The 11,461-nt window shown below is 36.8% G+C and overlaps 1 protein-coding gene across 2 annotated transcripts in view; it reads right to left on the reverse strand.

The window, feature by feature from the left end:
• Window positions 1-1,851, reverse strand: part of LOC130907895 (meprin A subunit alpha-like) — a 71,870-nt gene extending 70,019 nt beyond the window's left edge. Inside the window, exon 1 of one of the 2 annotated variants that reach the window (XM_057823409.1) lies at window positions 1,748-1,851. The gene's annotated coding sequence lies outside the window, so the exon portion shown is untranslated. Of the gene's footprint in view, window positions 1-1,742 lie in introns of both variants that reach the window. The other variant, XM_057823407.1, reaches the window with a different exon arrangement.
• Between the last annotated feature and the right edge of the window lie 9,610 nt (window positions 1,852-11,461).

Genomic DNA, 11,461 nt, shown 5'->3' on the forward strand with positions numbered 1-11,461 from the left:
ATGCTGAAGCAAGCAACGGCCAGTTTGAGCGAGCGACTTTGAAACGTGCAGAATGAATCCAAAACTAAATTTAGCGCAAGCTAATGCATTGTTTCATTAACTCAAGGAAGAACATGAGCCGTATTTGTCGTTGTTTTCCTTCGATGAGTCGGCGTCTCGGCGAGTAGAAGTGACAGGCAGACAGCAGCGCGCAAATGGCGAAAGAGTAGGCTGTGTGACCTTGTATGTGACGCAGCTCCGTGACCTGTTTATGCAAAAGCTTTATTGAGTTCGCAATAATTTTTTTTTTTTTTTTAACTATTGGGTCGTATGCCAGAAAAATTAGAATTGAACTGAACTACTTGTCAATATTTTTGAAAATACTTTTTTTCAATGTTATATATATTTTTTCTTCACTATATAATCTTTTCAAATTTTATAAAGATGAGTCTTCGAGAAGCTTGGTTGCATGTACTATATACTTTAGATAAGGTGATGGGTATAATGCCTAACTTCACAAAGAGATATCCTCCAAACCCTTTTTAGGTTTGATGATATATATTATTTTTTTTCTCACTATTTTGCACTGTATATAACCCGTTTTGACCATAGTATGTGTAAAGGCCAAAAACGCCTATGACCATACTTGCTGTTTGTGTTGAATTGTCAAACATAAAACTATTCAATCTTATTTTTTTCTATTGAATATTTATCCTAACAAGAAGAATAAATGTTATCAAGCTTCAAAACGTTTGGTCGAGCATGTTTGGTTGTCAATGGGACATCAACATTACAAATTTTGAGAAAATATTTTGGGATTTTTTTTGTCTTTTTGGTTCCAAAATGTGGATTGTAATTGGTCAGTGAAGAAAACAACAGTTTGGACATGAAGTTCAAGGTGTCCTTAAAAAAGGGACCCAACTTGGCCATTGTGAACAATTTTTTCTTTGAAATATAAAGGCAACATCAAATGCATGCAAATTCGGCCAAAATAGGCTTAGGTGTTAAAGGGTTAATATAGATGTGTTTCCTTATTTTGTATGTGTGAAATGTAATTCTACGCCATGTTGTTGACCAATAAACATCTGGACACAACAAATGGAGTCTCATATGTCATCTACACGCACGCACAAATGTACGCACGCGGTGATAAAACGCAGCCGTGAAAATTACCGCCCTCATTTTTATTTACCTTTCGATAAATTGACTCATTGCATATCGCGACAGGCTAAGCAACTTCAATAAAACATGTCGTTAGTTAGTTAGTTAGATGGACTTACGACCCCCCTAAAAATTTCTCCTCGGATCTACACAATTCACGTAGGTCACCCTTTTTGACTTCAAAACAGCGAATTTCCCCGAAAGGTGAGCGATTTTCATGCCTGAGTAGTGGCCTGCGAAATGGGGTCAAACATTTTGGAACACCCTGTATTTATTTAACTCTGGCACTTTTAGGCAAGGCAATTTATTTGAATAGTACAATTTAAGACAATGTAAAAGTGCGTCACATCACATGAAAATCAACAAGACACAGTTTTAGTCCCCAATACACTTTGTCCTACTTTCTCTAAAATAGGAGAGGGAGTAAATTTAATTTACACTAATTCCCAGCTGGCTATTTCTAAAACAACAGGCCTGGCTAATGATACAGAATAATTTAGCTTTAGCAGTACGTCGTCTAAACTTTTTGTAAACAACCGCTATCTTGCAATTGCGCTTAGTATACGAGTTTATGCAATTTAAAAAAGTGTTTTTCATCGCACCAAACCTGTCCTTTTCACGTTTATGCTCCTCTTCTTTCTTCTTCTAAAATGCGACCCGGAGGGCTTTTGCCTTTTCATGACGTCGTCTAAAATAACACCTTCAGGTAGCTCGCTGGTCTGGTGAAGAGGGGAGGGAATGAGTGAGATGAGAGACTGTTGTAAAATTACCACATCACAGGAAACAGTGAAACGGGTAGAAGGCGCATAAGAAAAGTTATTTCATTGTTATTTTAAACATTTATTACTATGTGTATTGTTGTTTCTTTTTTTTATTGTCTTGTGTAATTTATTGAATACTGATATTATCAAATATTGTTTGAACATTTTTCTGTACGTCCTTTTGGAAGCTGTGACGCCCCTAGCATTGCCTCGCATGGGTATGCATAAAACTACAAATTTATAAATCTTAATTTTATTCTCTGTCAGTTTTGATATCAACCAATATACTGATTAGAAATGGGGTTAACATGGGAATTTTTTTTTTTATTAGGGAAACCCAGCTGTAACATGATTGCGGAGTGTCCCATTCATGACAAAAAAATACATATGGCGGAAAACAAAGACAAGACTGATAAAGCAGTTTCTGCTCTTGCACCCCTCTTTAAAATAAACTGCTGTATTTTAAGCCAAAACAACTGTTGTGTTTGATAGAACAATATGTCTATATGCTGCCATAGCAGATTCATGGCGCATTAAACCCCCAAACTATTTTTAATGTCTGTTTTACCCTGGAAACCCCCGTTTACAGACGTCGCGCAACCGCTTTTGTATCAACCCAGCCATAAAACGAAGGTAATTAATTATATTTATTATTCAAAATGTCTGTCATTGTTATTAGCTTAGAATCATTAATCGATGTCTAATATTTCGTAAAAAAAAAAAAAAAAAAACGACTTTAAAAAATTATTTACTCGCATATTTTAAACTTTTCTAAAAATCACGTTACAATGAAAAAAATGGTGTCTGTAAAAAGTCACTGATATCTACCTCATAACTATGGCTTAATTTTTTTGTTTGTTTTTTTGTTACTGTTGCATTTTCGCCGATATGTTAGATGATAAATAATCGATCCAAACAAAGAAAAAAATTGGGGGAAAAAGACTTAAAAGGGTAAATATATGAAAAAGAACATCTCAACTACTCCTTGATGTCTGCGATTTCTGCATCGTGTGCCTTGTTATATTACCATATTTCACCCATAAAATATCCCCAAAATCCAGCTGTGGCCATTCACATCTGTGTCTTGACACTCGATAATACATGCTACATGGAGTTTTTGGATCGAAACAAGCTAAGTACGCGATAATATCTCATTAAAATCATGGCGTCTTTAATTATGCTTTCGCGTGCTCTCACTTTCAGTTAGGGTTTTGCTGTTGAAGATTTGTTTTTTAAATGCCCTCCTGTTCAAAATGTTTCTTCCCCCAGAAATTTGAGATTTTAAGCTTTCCAATGATGTATCACACATGCATATCGGACAATTTTGAAATCTGGCCAAATTGGGGGTTTCAGAGCGGAACTTCATGTCACCTGAGTGTTTTCCGCCATATATGAAAAAGAAGTTTTAAAAAAAGCAGAAACTAAAGATAGTCATGGGCTTAAGTCAGGGGTCGGGGAACCTTTTTGACTGAGAGAGCAAAAACAACCAATATATTTTAAAATTTGATTTTACGACAGCCATACAGTGTGTGTACTATATAGTCATGTGGGAAAAAAATAGGACAACCCATTAAATATTCACTTCCTTATTGAGAAATGTTCACATATCAATGTCTGATCTTGTTTTTCTTTATCTCTGGAAAAGAAAGTGATTTAATAGCAGGTAAACAACAAAAATTAACATTGTTTTACTCATTAAGCCAAATATATCAACAAAAATGCATATTCTAACTAAGGAAAAAGTTAGGACACCCTACCACCTAATAGCTAGAGTTATCTCCTTTGGCTGAAATAACTTCAGTGAAACACTTTTTGTAGCCATCTACCAGTCTTTGACATCGGTCTGAAGAAAGTTTGCCCCACTCCTCAATGCAGAATACTTTCAGATGTGAGATGTTTGAGGGGTTTCTTACATGTCCAGCCCGTTTCAAGTCACCCCACAGCATCTCAATGGGATTAAGAGCTGGGCTTTGACTCGGCCATTCCAGGACTCTCCATTTCTTCTTTTTCAGCCAGTCCTTGATGGATTTACGGGTATGTTTTGGGTGATTGTCATGTTGCAGGGTCCAGTTACGCTTCAGGTTGAATTTTTTTCTCAGATGAACTCACATGTTCCTCAAGCACCCTCTAAAACACAATAGAATACATGGTGGATTCTACAGTGGTGAGCTGGCCAGGTTCTGCTGTAGCAAAGCAAAGGTTTATAAGTATTTGTACCTCTGAGAAAATCAGTGCTAATATTTAGTGCAGAAGCCTTTGTTTGCAAGAGATTTTACACGGAGCCCCATTCCGAGGTAGATTATTAGTCATCTTTAGCCTTTTCCATTTTCAAATAATTGCTGCAACTGTTGATTTATTCTTTCCAAGCTGCTTTCCAATAGTCCCATAAACTTTTCCAGCTTTGTGGAGCTCAACAATTTTTTCTCTTGTGTCTTTTGAAAGCTCTCTGGTCTTGCCCAGTTGGATTATGACTGACTGTGGGGTGCACAGGTGACAATAAAGAGCTCAAACGGGTGGTTACTCATGGGGTAAAGGTGGACTTTAAGGTAGACTGACAACTCTTTGAGTGTCATAATTATTATCAGGGGTACAAATACTTATGAACTCCAGTAAATTACAAATAAAATTATTGAAAAATCATACAATGTGAGTTCCGGATTTTTTCTTTTTTAGATTATGTCGATTATGTCTCTATAAGTGGCAATGCTTATATGATTGAAATTTCAGACCTCGACATAGATATATATTTTTTTAAATTAATTGACTGTTTTTTATTGAAAAGCATATTGTTCTTTCGACGTACAATACGAAGAGATTTTACAGATTTCTGTAGCTTTTCCTAAAAACCGAGGAGCAGGGAACCTATTACATGATTATACCTTTTACATGCAAGAAATCATTATGTTTGAGCATACATTAATCAAAATCACTTCGTACAGGCTTAACATATTCTGTCCATATCACATAAAACATGTCCAGTTGTAGCTTTATTGCGTAGGAGAGCCTCTCCATAATAAAAATCTCTCTAATGATGTCAGTCCAGTCATTTGTTGTTGATCTTTTAGGTTTGAGCCACTTTCTTGTCAATGCTTTTTTGCTTGCAGCTAATAAAATACGGATGAGTCTCTTTTCATTACTGCTAATTTGTTGCACATTTATTTTACATAAGTAGGCTACATGGTAGCAAAGGACATGGGGATGTCAAAATTAAAAATCTTTTGTAGGTGATAATGAATGTCCAACCAATATTATTGAATAACCGCACATTCCCAGAATATATGGAAATGGTTTGCTCTACTACTGCTGCATTTCCAACATGCATCTCCCATGCCTTGATGTTTTTTTCTGGACCGGTGTAACAAAAAACCTCATTGTGTTCTTCCAACAAAATGTTTGTTAAAAAAAAACCTTCAGCAATATTTTTTCCAATGTTTTGATTTATGTAAATGGTAAATGGTGTTATACTTGTATAGCGCTTTTCGTGCCTGACCTGTAAATACTTTAAAAAATCATTAGAGCCCAATCCATGTTTTTGTTTTAAAACTTCAGATGGTTGAAGTGCCCCTTCGTGGGTGAAAGATTGATAGTCTGTTAATCCTTTTGAAATCCAAAATTTGAATTTGCTATCATACTTATTGGGGGTGAATTCAGAGTAATAGCACACCATATGTACATTATTGTTTCCCTTTCCAAATTGCATATTTTAATAATTTCGTTTAATGCTACAAACATCATGCTGAAAAGCTTTTGCTCAAAGTTAGTTTCCTGCTGTAGTTTTGCGTCAAACAAAGCTTTCAATGTGATATTTTCTCTTGTCGTCTCCTCGAGATCTTTCCACCCTCGACATATTTTCTAAGTGGGTCAACTTGCAAAATCAGAAGGAGTGCAAATACTTCTGCTTCTCACTGTACATGTACTGTATATACATATATGTATATATTTACACTACCGTTCAAAAGTTTGGGGTCTAACATTTGAACTGTAGTATATCATATGGGATTTTTCATTATGTACATTACGGGGTCATTTAAACCCCAACTTTTGAACTGTAGTATATCATATGGGATTTTTTATTATGTACACTACGGGGTCGCTTGGACCCCAAACTTTTGAACGGTAGCATACCTGTCATCCTGAGGCCGTTGGCAATGTTACAAATAGTCACGTATGCCCTTACAAATTGGTGACTAATCTTACAACGTTGTATATAGCGTGCAATATGAAACAAAAACTGAAATTTTAAAATAATATGAATTTATTGGTAATATTGTAACATACAGTGGGGCAAATGAGTATTTAGTCAACCACCAATTGTGCAAGTTTTCCTACTTGTAAAGATTAAAGAGGCCTGTAATTGTCAACATGGGTAAACCTCAACCATGAGAGACAGAAGGTGGGAAAAAAGATAATCACATTGTTTGATTTTTAAAGAATTTATTTCCAAATTAGAGTGGAAAATATTTGGTCAACTACAAACAAGCAAGATTTCTGGCTGTCAAAGAGGTCTAACTTCTTCTAACGAGGCTCCACTCGTTACCTGCATTAATGGCACCTGTTTTAACTCATTATCAGTATAAAAGACACCTGTCCACAACCTCAGTCAGTCACACTCCAAACTCCACTATGGCCAAGACCAAAGCGCTGTCGAAGGACACCAGAGACAAAATTGTAGACCTGCACCAGGCTGGGAAGACTGAATCTGCAATAGGTAAAACGCTTGGTGTAAAGAAATCAACTGTGAGAGCAATTATTACAAAATGGAAGACATACAAAACCACTGATAATCTCCCTCGATCTGGTGCTCCATACAAGATCTCACCCCGTGGCGTCAAAATGATAACAAGAACGGTGAGCCAAAATCCCAGAACCACACGGAGGGACCTAGTGAATGACCTACGGAGAGGTGGGACCACAGTAACAAAGGCTACTATCAGTAACACAATGCGCCGCCAGGGACTCAAATTCTGCACTGCCAGACGTGTCCCCCTGCTGAAGAAAGTACACCTCCAGGCCTGTCTGCTGTTCTCTAGAGACCATTTGGATGATCCAGAAGAGGAACGGGAGAATGCGTTATGGTCAAATGAAACCAAAATAGAACGTTTTGGTAGAAACACACGTTCTCTTGTTTGGAGGAGAAAGAATACTGAATTGCATCCGAAGAACACCATACCCACTGTGAAACATGGGGGTGGAAACATCATGCTTTGGGGCTGTTTTTCTGCAAAGGGACCAGGACGACTGATCTGTGTAAAAGAAAGAATGAATGGGGCCATGTATCGAGAGATTTTCAGTGGAAATCGCCTTCCATCAGCAAGGGTATTGATGATGAGACGTGGCTGGGTCTTTCAGCATGACAATGATCCCAAACACACAGCCAGGGCAACAAAGGAGTGGCTTCGTAAGAAGCATTTCAAGGTCCTGGAGTGGCCGAGCCAGTCTCCAGATCTCAACCCCATAGAAAATCTGTGGAGGGAGTTGAAAGTCCGTGTTGCCCAACGACAGCCCCAAAACATCACTGCTCTAGAGGAGATCTGCATGGAGGAATGGGCCAAAATACCAGCAACAGTGTTTGAAAAGCTTGTGAAGAGTTACAGAAAACGTTTGGCCTCCGTTATTGCCAACTAAGGGTACAAAAAGTATTGAGATGAACTTTTGGTATTGACCAAATATTTATTTTCCACCATGATTTGCAAATAAATTCTTTAAAAATCAAACAATGTTTTTTTTTTCCACATTGTTTCTCATGGTTGAGGTTTACCCATGTTGACAATTACAGGCCTTTCTTAATATTTTCAAGTGGGAGAACTTGCACAATTAGTGGTTGACTAAATACTTATTTTCCCCACTGTATAACCTAGTGCAATCAAAGAACAATCAATATCTTCAGCTACATCATGATTACTAAAATTTACATGACTTTTGTTATAACTGTATTTGTATGTAGCACCTTTGGCAATTTCTATCATGTCTTGATGGCTGCACATCATGGTACTTCAGCTCCCAATTCAGTTTGACTTGAAGGTAGTTTGTTAGGGTGTCCAATTATAAATTAAAAAGGTCAATTGATTAAAATAACTTACCGATGCAATCTTTGAGTCAGGGAACATTTGTTTTGCTGAGAAGTGATCAGCAATAGTTGGAGGCAAATTGTGTTCGGCAACAAAATGGCAGAATAAAATCTCCGCTTTCGTCACTTTTCATTCTGCAGACTTCATCTTAATGACCAGTGTTGTTAATCTTACTTTTAAAAAGTGATTAATTAGTTACAAATGATTTCTCCCAAAAAGTAATTTAGTGACAGTTAACTGAATGTAAGAGTAATTAGTTACTTGGCAAAGTAACTGGTGTTACCTTTCATGTGTTTTTTTTTTTCATTTAAAAAACAAAATAAAAAAAACATAGTAACCTTTGCTATGTTTGGAAATTGTTTAATGTTGTGAATCAACTGTTAAAAGTTGTTAAGATTGCTACCGTTTTTGCATTAGTTCCTTCTGTACTTTCGACATGTTAAAGTTTTAAAACTGTTTCATCATTTAAAGACGGATTCAAGTCAAGATTTTGCCGATTTAGGAGTGTTTTAGATAAAAAGTAACAAGTTCGCTAGGAAGGTTCACTACATCAGAGCCTTACTGAGAAGTCTACTGCTTCAAAATCATTTCGCATGTAGTTCTATAAGCATGTGATATCTAGGCGTAGATTGTAGGCTGTCGGCTACAGTCAGGAAATATTGGAGCCACCTAGCCTAGCATCGCGTTTGCTACAGCGTCACAACACTCTTCTCTCTCTCAGTGTCTGACTTTTCTCACGTCATTCAACTAACGTAGTAACACATCATAACGCACATTGTTTCGCTGACGAAACGGTGACAAAATCCGAACGGAGAAGAGGAAAAGAAAAAAACGTAATGCACGAAAAACGTACAGATTTTGATCGTTTGGCGTACACATTTAAAAATCAGTTCTCACTTGTACAAATTACGCGTGGTCACGCTCTGCTTTTATAAGCAGTCACCGAGTTGTGATTGAAATAAATCTTGAGAAAACAACAAAGAAAGTCTAACATTGTTATTTGGGATGTTATATTTGTTGCACTGTTGCGCTATCAACACTTGGAAAACAACAAATACAAACATGGTGTGGCACCACGTATATTTTCTGGAAGCAGAAACCACAGAGACGACCAGTGAGACGTGTCTGTAACAGTGTAACAGTGGCCGAGACAGGTCGGTTTCGTAAGTCCCGCTCTCCTGGAAGTGGCAACAACTTGATAGTCCTAAAAGTAACGAAAGTGAAAGCGATTGTGCACCTGTGTGACTTGGGGAACCATTCGGTTCCCTTTCGTGGTTTAATTTTCCCCTATGCATTTTTTATATTCTCTAGTTCGCACGGCATTGAGTCGGGAGGGGCCGACCCCGCTGCCGGCTGAGCAGCAACCGCTTCACACATCACCCACCGCCACCTTCTTTTTCTTCTGTTGTATTTTCCCTTAGCAAGCCTGCTCGTTACATTACCGCCAACTAGTGGATTTAACAGTGAAGGAGATCATCAGCAAAAAAAACAACAACAAAAAACAAACCTGCAATGTTACTGGTCGCGCATGCGCGAGTAGATGAAATTTTAGTTGCAAAATGCGACCACTTGGTCAGTCTGAAGCCCTGATCAGATTTGAATTTAGCGACCAGAATCAGGTTAAAAAAAATAACATGCAACATAGAATGAAAATGTTTCGCAATGTTTTAAGCAGACGTATTAACTTGTGTTGTGGGACAATCTATGGATTAAAAAAAACAAAAAAACTACAAACATGCAAAAGTGTGATAATTTTGATTTAATATTGATTGTAATACAGTTCACATAAATTACAATAGGTACTATACCTCCGGTTTCCTCCCACATCCCAAAAACATGAGTTTAATTTGTGAAAGTGAATTCATCTGACTGATGAACACGTTGTTTGATGAGAATATAAAACAAGCTTTGATCGGTTCCAAAGAGCAGAACAATTGTTTTTCGCACTGTATTCATGTTCTCTAGAATTTTTCCAGCATTTACATTTTGCACTGCTACCGTCTATCTGGACCAAATGTGGACAAAAATGTGAGGCGCACACAAGCTCAAGTGCGGCATATTACAGTGTGTAACCAGTTTAACTGGTTGTCAGCTCATGTAAATTGAATTCCAACTGAGGAATTTGACAATATGATCAGCTATGTTTACATGCAGTCAATATCCAATATCCTTTCAAAATATATATATATTTTTTTACCTTTAACGGATTTCGTTATCAGTTTATTTGTTGCCTTGGTTTTAGATCAAAGCTGACCTTAAGTCTCTAAAAAGGCGTGAATTTATTTCAAGCATGTGAAAGTATGAAATTCTGATGCTGCCGCATTTGTACAATTAACTATTCTTAACACACGTACACTTGTTGACTAAATGTGAAGGTCTAAATTTAAGTCCTTAGCAAGTTCCTAGCTTGAATTTGTTTCACAAACCAACAGATACCGCTCGATGCAACACAATGAATAACCTGCTTATCTTTCCATCCTTGTCTTTCTTTTTAACAGTAGAACAACACGGAACTTGTGATGAACAATTAACAGTTTTACTGACTGACTTGAACAATATATCTTGTTTTTGCCGTAGAAAGTAACCATACAGATTCACAAAAATAACAGCAAACAGTTACGAGTTCGCAGGGTTTGGTGGATTGCTGAAATAGAGCAAACAGAATACGTCAATTGATTTACAACCCTGCGCGGTTCAAGCATGTAAACGTATTTAAAAACCTTACCTGAACGTTGGCTTCATGTAAAAATGGCAATCATTTGGTCATTTTTTTGTTTCATAATTGTCCATATGCAATTGTACTCAAAGGTCTTTGGAAAACAACACCTTACAGTACTAGTAGTGTTAACAATTAACAGCGCTTTTTCCATCATTTCACGGGTAAACATAATTTAAGTAGGTAATGTAAGGCAATTGTGATGCATGCGAAAACTAATCTGGACGAGATCATTTGAGTCGCCCTGAATTGTATACTGTCAATTACAAGTTATCTAAAAATAATTATATAAAATGAATTAACAATGAAATTTGATTACAAGGGGCTGAGTCCCAAGACTAATCGAGCTTTATTATTTGTGGTGTATTTGATTAGTAATTAAAAGAGCTATATCAAAAATGCCTATAGTGGCGACCTAACATGACTGTTATACTACGACATGAAGCAAATTAAACTATTGATCCTATTTGTCCACTAACTGATTTGTCCACTAACTGATTTACATTGATGTAAAGCTAATGATACATTAGATTTCTTGGAAAGCATTTTTTAAATTGATATTAAAAAAAAGGTTAAGGATTTTCAAATTCAATTGATACCTTTGTGGAATTCCATCTTTTGACTTTTTGTTGAGAGCCATGTCGTTGGGCCAGGGGCTCAAAATAAATGTGAGAAGCCTTGCAAAGACTGGAGTTGATTACATTTGAGTTTACATAATAAAGACACCGTTTTAATGAAATGCCACACATATTTGGGCTATACTGTGAGCTCTAAAT

This window comes from Corythoichthys intestinalis, chromosome 19 (genome assembly GCF_030265065.1).
Source record: "Corythoichthys intestinalis isolate RoL2023-P3 chromosome 19, ASM3026506v1, whole genome shotgun sequence".
NCBI classification, from domain to species: domain Eukaryota; kingdom Metazoa; phylum Chordata; class Actinopteri; order Syngnathiformes; family Syngnathidae; genus Corythoichthys; species Corythoichthys intestinalis.